The sequence below is a fragment of the Mastomys coucha genome, unplaced genomic scaffold (assembly GCF_008632895.1).
Source record: "Mastomys coucha isolate ucsf_1 unplaced genomic scaffold, UCSF_Mcou_1 pScaffold5, whole genome shotgun sequence".
In the NCBI taxonomy this organism is placed as follows: domain Eukaryota; kingdom Metazoa; phylum Chordata; class Mammalia; order Rodentia; family Muridae; genus Mastomys; species Mastomys coucha.
The window spans coordinates 53,828,919-53,837,695 of record NW_022196911.1 but is presented as its reverse complement, the minus strand read 5'-3'; the positions used below and the strand labels follow the sequence as shown (position 1 = coordinate 53,837,695).

At 39.0% G+C, this 8,777-nt stretch overlaps 1 pseudogene; it reads right to left on the bottom strand.

Moving 5' to 3' along the window:
• Positions 1–1,771: 1,771 nt before the first annotated feature.
• On the bottom strand, positions 1,772–2,761 carry LOC116078866 (annotated as a pseudogene).
• Positions 2,762–8,777: the final 6,016 nt, after the last annotated feature.

Genomic DNA, 8,777 nt, shown 5'->3' with positions numbered 1-8,777 from the left:
GGAGGGAGGGAGGGAGGGAGAGAGACAGAGACAGAGACACAGAGACAGACAGAGACAGACAGAGAGACAGGGAGAGACAGAGACAGACAGAGACAGAGAGAGACATGGAGAGATAGAAACACAGAGACAGAGAGACAGAGAGACAGAGACAGACAGATAGAGACAGAGAGACAGGGAGACAGACAGAGAAACAGAGAGAGGTTCTCATCTTTTGTTTTACTATTGTGAAATTATTCATTTCTTGCGTCACTTGGGTGGCGTTACCCTCCTTTTGTGGTAGTTTTCCTTCTAGTATCCTCTGTAGGGCTGGATTAGTGGAAATATATTATTTGAATTTAGTTTTGTTATCAGATATCTTATTTCTCAATCTATGGTGATTGAAAGTTTTGTTGGCTATAGTAGTCTGGGCCGATATCTGTGGTCTCTTAGGGTCTGCAAGACATCTACCTAGAACCTTCTGGCCTCTAGAGTCTCTGCTGAGAAATCGAGTGTAATTCTGATAGACTGCCTTCACATGTTCCTTGGCCTTTTCCTCTTGCGGCTTTTAATATTATTTCTATGTATTTGCATATTTAGTGTTCTGATTATTATAGCATGAGAGGATTTCTTTTCTGATCCACTTTATTTGTTGTTCTGTAACTTTCTTGTACATTTAAGCCCATTTCTTTCTTAGGTTAGGTAAATCTCCTATGATTTTGTTTTGTGGGCCTTGGAGTTGTGAATCTTCTCCTTCTTCTATTCCTATTGTTTTTAGGCTTGGTATTTTCATACTGCCCCAAATTTCCTGGGTACTTTCTTTTAGAAAAGCTTAAACTTGAAATTTTCTTTGACAGATACATCAATTTCTTCTATCACATCATTTACAAATGAAGTTCTCTCTCTCATCTATTGTATTCTGCTGCTGATGCTTTCATCTGTATTTCCTGTTCTCTTTCCCAGGTTTTCCATCTCCAGGATTCCCTCAGGTTTTGTTTTGTTTATTACTCTATTTCCATTTTCAAGCATGGAACAGTTTAGGTCATTTCCTTCACTAGTTTGCTTGTATTTTCTGATTTTCTTTATATGTATTTATTTCCATTTTGAGGGTATCTCTCTGTTTGTATTTTCCTGTATATCTTCACAGGATTTATTTGTTTCCTCTTTAAATGCTTCTATCATCTTCATAAGATTAGATTTAAAGTCATTTCCTTGTGATTGATGTATGTTAGGACATCCAGGGCTTGCTGAACTAGGATAGTTCTGATGGTGCCATATTACCCTGACCTTTATGATTCTGTTCTTTTTTATTTTAGAGACATTTTATTTATATAACTAAAAAATTATTAGATGTTCAGAAGCAGTCAATATACAGTGAAAGAGGTCAAATCAGTTACTTTATCATGTATCTCCTCTTCTTCCTAACTGAGCAAAGAGAAAAAAAGGTGTTCTTCTTTAAGGGAAAAGTCAGAAAAATAATCCAATATATTTTTCCACTCCATAACATGAACAGCTACAAGAAATTTAGGTATAAAATGGAAATTGTAAGTTGGCTTTTCATTCAAATCAGCAGGCTATGGCACTACTTGAGCATAATCCTCCTGCCTGCACCTCATATACTCAGCTACTTTCACTCACAGGCAGCACTGAGTGGTTGTTCATGCACTGGAGCTAATTCCTATGGCCCAATATCTTCTGTCCTCTTGGCCACAGGCAGAGTAACGCTGAAGACTGATGCTTGCCTCTGTTTGTTTAGTCCATGAACTATATGGTATCTGCGGCACACATTTGATGCTCAGGCCATAACTTCAGGAGTTGACAAATAGATGGAATCTGAATTTTCTGAAGCAATTTCTTCCAGCTCTTCTTCTGCTGTTTCTGGTCTTTGACTTTGCCAGTTCCTCGCTGTCTTCCTCAGGAAGCACATATTTCCACAGGCCATGGGTCTTTCCTATCACAGTTTGCCACAATCTCAATGTCCCATCTTCAGAACCACTGGCATAGAGTTCAACATCAGGATTGAATCTCACACCATGAGTGGGACCAATGTGACCTTTGCAGGATTCTAACTCTTCTCCACTATTATAAAGATACCTATACCATTTAAAGCCTTCTCCACTCATAACAAGAAACTCCTCTGGATGAAGCGACGCAGAATTGATGGGTCTCAGGAGCTTCAAAGGATTTAACTGGCTCCAGACTTACTGCACTGTGAAAAGCAATAGATCATCCACAGTTAATAACCAAGATCTCTCCCTCAGGAATATATTCCATGCTGCTAACAGACATATTAAGTTGTGAGATTTCACTTCTGTCATGCCATGATCTCAGAGCCGAACAGTTTTATCATCAGCTGAAAGGTTCTGTTTATCTGCACTGCACCACAGAGCCTTTTGAACACTGCAAGTGTGGCTGCTAATTTCCTTTGGTTCTGCTCAGGTTCATGCAAGTCATGTATGCACAACAGTTTATCCTGTCCATCTGTTAGCAGTAATTGCTATCCTGTGTGAAATCCACAGTCTTGACAATGTGCTTATGAGCCAGGGTCATCAGTTCATCTCATGAGACAGCATCACACACTTTGGCTGTGAAGTCTGCAGCTGCTGTAGCAGCTTTTGTGACATCCTTTTTCAATGTTGCACCCCAAAAAGCACCTTTATGCCCCCCAAAATATTCCAATCTAGTCTCCAGTATCTCCCTGGTGGAGCATAGGTTTGCCATCTTTGCGAGCACTGATCAGAAAGTAGCCATTAGGCATGATGCTGCTGAAAGCCAAATCTATCATGGCCCATACTCATGCCAAGGCCCTGCAATGCTCCGCCACCAAAGAATATGATTGTGTTCTTACATTGGTCTTTAGCTACTTCATTGTCCCTTGTGTTGGTAGGCCTTGTAGTCCCTGGTGACAGCAGGCCTCTGGGATTGCAGTTAAAGCTGGTGTTCTCTGATGGCAGCAGACATCTGGGATTGGAAGTGAAGGTAAAGGACTGGAAATTGGATGGTAGAAGGGACAGACCTCATGGATTCTTGGATTTCTGGGGGACACAGTGAACAGGGAATTGGGGTATTGGGATTTCACTTGGTTGTCTTGGTTAACAGCAGGCATCCTGGGATGCAGACAGAGCTATGGCCCAGGGAATGGAGTGCAGATCTGCAATTGCAGGTAGAGGTGTGGACCACAAAATGAAGCACAGAGGGGTCGGGCAGTCCTATTTGTATTGAGGATATTAAATAGGCTTTTAAAAAAAGGAACAATGACTAAGAAATTGCCTTGGTTTTCATGAGAGTCTGGGCATTAGGCTTTTCAACAGTTTGGGGACTGTTAAAGACTATGGGGACTTTGATACTGAACCAAATACACTTTGCATCAAGAAGTGGCTTATAAAATCCAGGCATGGAATGTAGAAGTTTGAATGAGGAATGAATGTTCCCCAAAGGCTCACATGTTTAAGCACCTGGTCACCATATGAAGGTACTGTTTCAAGATTGTGGAATCTTCATGAGAAAGAGCCTCACTGGAATAAGCGGGTCACTGGGAATTTGTTGGGAGATGGTTTTGTGCAAGGTGTATACAGATGCTGATTTCTAGACTCAGACATCTGGGTGCAGTCCAGAAGATAGCCTGCTTAGCCATCTCCAGGGTCTATGTTATATAAAAATTGTTTTGACCATCACTGATTGGTTAATAAAGTTCTGACTAAACAATAAGCTTGGCAGAAGAGAATATGTCAGGACTTCCATCCCAGGTTGGAAGGTATCAAGGACAGAGGCAGACTAGGAAAGGACCAGGAGGGGAAGAGGTGTGGAGAGAACAAGAGGCTTTGCCATGAGGTAATGATGAGAGAGCAGCCATGAGGACACACATGGACCAGAGGGAGCCAGGGCATGGTCAGATGCAGGTAAAGGGCATTTGTCTGGGTATTAGCAGCCTAGTCAGGTTAGAATGGCTCAGAACTTAGACTTGCAGCTTTTTATTAAAAGCACAAGGAGCTGTAACTGGCTAGAGCAGAGCATAGAGACACCAACAATTACTTGGGAGTGAACAGGGTGTAAACAACCCCAAAGAATTAATACTATAGGAATGAGCTTTGGAGTTGTGTAGCTTGGCCACAGTTCCTGTTCTCTGCTTTGCTTCCTAAGTATGGATTTCTGCCCATACCACTATGCTTTCTCTTTCTGCTGCCATGTCTTTCCCACCCTGATGCTCTATATCCTTCTGGGGCTGTGAGCCAAAATATACCCTCCTTCCCTTAGGTTAGCTGTGTCAGGGTATTTTCTCATAGCATCAGAAGAAGAAATAACATACATATGATTCTCAATTTGGAGTCTATCTTAGTATATTTATATTATCAGTAAATACATTGTGATGGACAGTTAGAATATTTATTTTGAAGCACTTGAAAGAAAGAGGCAAGCTACTGATGCTGTCCATCATTCCTTTGGGAACAGTATCCTTTCCAAGTGATTTCATTTTACTGTAGTGATGTTGTTTATTGTCATAATAGGTTATTATTTGTGGGAGGTATAATTTATTTATTTGTGTGTGTGTGTGTGTGTGTGTATATGCGCATGTGTGCCTGTATTCGTGATGTATACATGTTGAGAAAGAGGAGTATGGAACCATGAACACACACATAGACAATGACACACACAGAAACACAAACACACACACACACACACACACACACATGGGGGACAGAAGATGGTCATGTCTCCACTTCCTCCTTTATCATTCTCCACTTCCTCCTTTGAGGCAGAGACTCTCCTTAAACCTGGGTGCCACCAACCACCCCAGTCAGGTATGGGGGTAGCAGGAAGCAGGAGAAGATGGGTTGATGAGCAGGGGGAGGGGGAGAGAATAGGGTTTTTCTTTTCAGAGGGGAAACCAGCAAAGGAGAGAGCATTTGAAATATAAATGAAGAAAAAAATCTAATTAAAAAAGATAGGATCAACACAATTAGTTTACAATACATTTGGAACAGCTGACCTGATAAGATCATTCTACCTTAATAATTTTCAACTCTGAAGGCCATCCAACAAATATACCATAAGGCTAGCCTAGACAAGACCTAATTGCCAAAGGAGTACTCAGATTCCTTAGAAAAAACATGTTAGATGCAGCAAAAAGCCTAAATAATTCTGGGAAAATATTAGGAATATTATGTGAAGGAGAATGGGTAACATAAATAAGTTTCACCCATCCTGGAGTATACCATCTACTAATAGACTCATTTATCAATGTATCAGGCCTATATCCATAATAAAGCAATAACTGATTAGTCAAGTATTTTCTATAATTATGAAATGGTGTAACTTGAGTTTTCCATAGTTCATACACTGAAGCTCAAGAACCAAACCTATATTTAAGCCATCTTAGACTTTCATCTTGAAGCAAAGATGTCCACATTTTATCACTGTCCTGATATTCTTGTAGACATTCTTTCAGAGGCATGGTTTCTTTTGGTTGTATGAAAATTTCATTATAACTATGATACCTAAAAATCACTATTGAAAGCTCCCACATTAACCTTCTAAGATGTGTGTATCTGGAAATGATCTATCCGGAGCATCAGAAAGAAAAGTTCTTTAACTAATGGGAAGGCAACCCATGGGGGTATTTCCTTTAAAGCAACACAAATCAGAGCAGCATCTCCGATTTTTAACATCCCCTCCTAATTACAGGGGAGATCAGATGGGAGGAAAAACTGTTATGTCTCCCTAATAGCTCAGTATTATTAGTCATGACCTGAATATTCACATTATCTCCCCACCCCACGGGATGAAGAAGTGGAGGGTGGGGAACATAAGCCCAAACCAAGGTTGCAGAGGACAGTGTACCTGCATAGAAACCACAGCAAGCATAGCAAGAAATACACTCTCTTCTGATGGTGGTTTCCTGGTGTCAGAGATCATTTGTCGTGCTCTCTGGGTAAGTTTCTTCAATTGTCCTCAAGTGGGTGGATCTGCCCCTGTAGTAGATGACAACTCAGGAAGAGCTGAAGACGCCTGTGAAGAAGAGATAGCAAGCTTCTTCATTTTCTTCATTACTTCTCTCGCCTTCTTCTGCTTCTTTCTTTTCTGGGATTTCGATGGAGGTTTTCTGGTGAAAGAGTTGAATAAATCTGTCTGGGATTCAGGTTGGGGTTTCTGCATTCTGTGGAAAAACACATGCATATCCTCTCCCCTAGGAACACATCCAGACCTTTCCAGGTGCCTCTTAGAAGATCCTTCCACATTACTTAAGCAGCAACAGTCTGCTGTAGGGGAGCCCAATGCTTTTGCACATGAATAAAGTCTTTTTCATCTGTGTTAAGATGATTAATGGTAAATAAAGCATGACTTAATAGTTGATGAGGTAAATAGTAATGACTACTAGATTTTAATCTTTGATGTTGTACCTTAAGATTATGATGAGTCCTTTCTATAATAGCCTGACCTTGGGGGTCCTATGGAATCCTGTTGCATGCTCTATACCTCCAATTTAATGCAAAATTTTGCAAAAGCTTGAGAAGTATAAGCTGGAGCATTATCAGTTTTAATTCTCTCTGGCACACCTAACGAGGAGAAGTATATAATAAGATGTTGCATAACATCTTTCACAGCCTCTCTGGTTCTAGCAGTAGCCACATGAGAACAGATATCCACAGTAACATGTATATAGGCCAATTTTCCAAATTCTGGGATATGAGTTACATACATTTGCCAAAAAACTTGAGGTTTAAGGCCCCTTAGATTAACTCCCATTTTTAATGAATGATATACATCAGGACAATGCTTACGATACTTGACAATTTGTCTAGCCTGTTCTCGTGTCAAGTTAAACATCCTCAAAGCCACTGCATTCTGATGATGTAAAGCATGACTTTCCAATGTTTGTTCAACCATACTAATGATCACATGTTCCTTTGTTAATAATCTGCCATAGCATTTCCTAAAGCCAATGGACCTGTCAGGCCAGTATGTCCTCTGTTATGTCCTATATAAATTTTTATTTTTCTTGATTGAATTATATTTTGCAACTGAAGCAAAAGTGATATACTTTTGGAACTCCCAGATATAAGAGCTGTCTGTATGTCAGGAAATAAACCAACTACATATTTTGAATCTGTATAAAGATTAAACTCTTCAAGCGTGTGTTCAAGGGCAGTAATAACTGCAATAATTTCCACCTGCTGTGCAGAAATTTCTTTTGCCCTTTTAATAATTACAGGCCTATCTTTTATATAAACCGCTGAAGTTCCATTAGATGACCCATTTGTAAATACCAAGAGGGCTTCAGAAATAGGTTCCAATGCTATTTTAGAAGGAAAGATTATCTCTGTTTCTTCTACAAACTTTAATATAGAATGTTGAGGTACATGAAATTTAATTTGTCCCATATAATGGGCTAATGCTATTCCCCAATCATCTGCAGTTTGAAGTAAATACTCCAATTGTTCCTTATTATAGTGAATAATAATTTCTTGCATTTCTTTACCAAATAATTCCCTGGATCTTATCCTCCCTTTAATAATTAATTGACTACACATAAAAGGATAAGAAGACACTATTCTTACTTGAGTATGAGTATTGAGTATTCTAAAACACCTTCTTGCCAGAAACATGCAGTAGGTGTATAAGATGCTTTAAGTATAATAAGAGACCATGGTTTTAAGTAATTTATTTGTTTTACCTTTGCATCTTTTATCTTTTGTTCTACTAATTCTAATTGTTCTAAGGCTTCTTTTGTAAGCTGTCTTTTAGATTTGGGATCAGGATTTCCTTTAAGAATTTCAAATAAATAATGCAACTGTCCTGTGGTAATTTTTAAATAAGGTCTAATCCAATTAATGTTTTCCAACAGTTTTTGAAAATCATTAAGTGTTTTTAATTTATCAATCCTAAGTTGCAATTTTTGAGATATAATATATCCATTATGAATTGTTTTTCCCAAATAATTTATTGGCTTATTTTGTTGAGTTTTATCAGGGGCAATAATTAATCCATGCTGGGTCAATGCCTCAATCATATTTTTCAAAATTAATTCAGTTAAATCCTTTTTTTCTGCTATAAGAATATCATCCATATAATGTAAAATAAAAGCCTTTTTATACTTAAACCCTAATGGATCTTAAGGCTTGATCCACAAATTTCTGACAAAGAGTAGGACTGTTTTTCATACCCTGGGGGAGAACCTTACATTGATACCTTTAAAATGGCCTTTGAAAATTAGCAGAGGGAATGCTGAAAGCAAATCTTTGTGTATCTTCTGGTTGTAATTCTATAGTAAAAACAAATCCTTTAAATCTATAACTATAACATAATAATCCTCTGGAACAGCTACTGGGAATGGGAGTCCTAGCTGTAAAGCTCCCATATCATGCAATGTTTTATTAACAGCCCTAAGACCTTGTAAAAGTCTCCATTTACCTGATTCTTTCTTAATGACAAACACAGGAGTATTCCATGGACTGTTAGATTTTTCAATATTCCTAATTACAGTTGTTCTTCTACTAATTGTTCTAAAGCCTGTATCTTTTCCTGAGTTAGGGGCCCACACAGGCTCATCGTTGATCCATGAAATTCTATCTGCATATAACTCATCAGCAGCCCCTATAAAAAAATGCTGCTCATTCCACTCTTTGTGATTAATTTTACTTTTACTTCCTCCAATATATCTCTTCCCCATAAGGAGAATGGTAAAGAGGAAACAATGTAAGGTTGAAAAGTACCCACTGGAGGGGCGGTGGAGGAACACGCCTTTAATCCCAGCACTTGGGAGGCAGAGGCAGGCAGATTTCTGAGTTCGAGGCCAGCCTTGT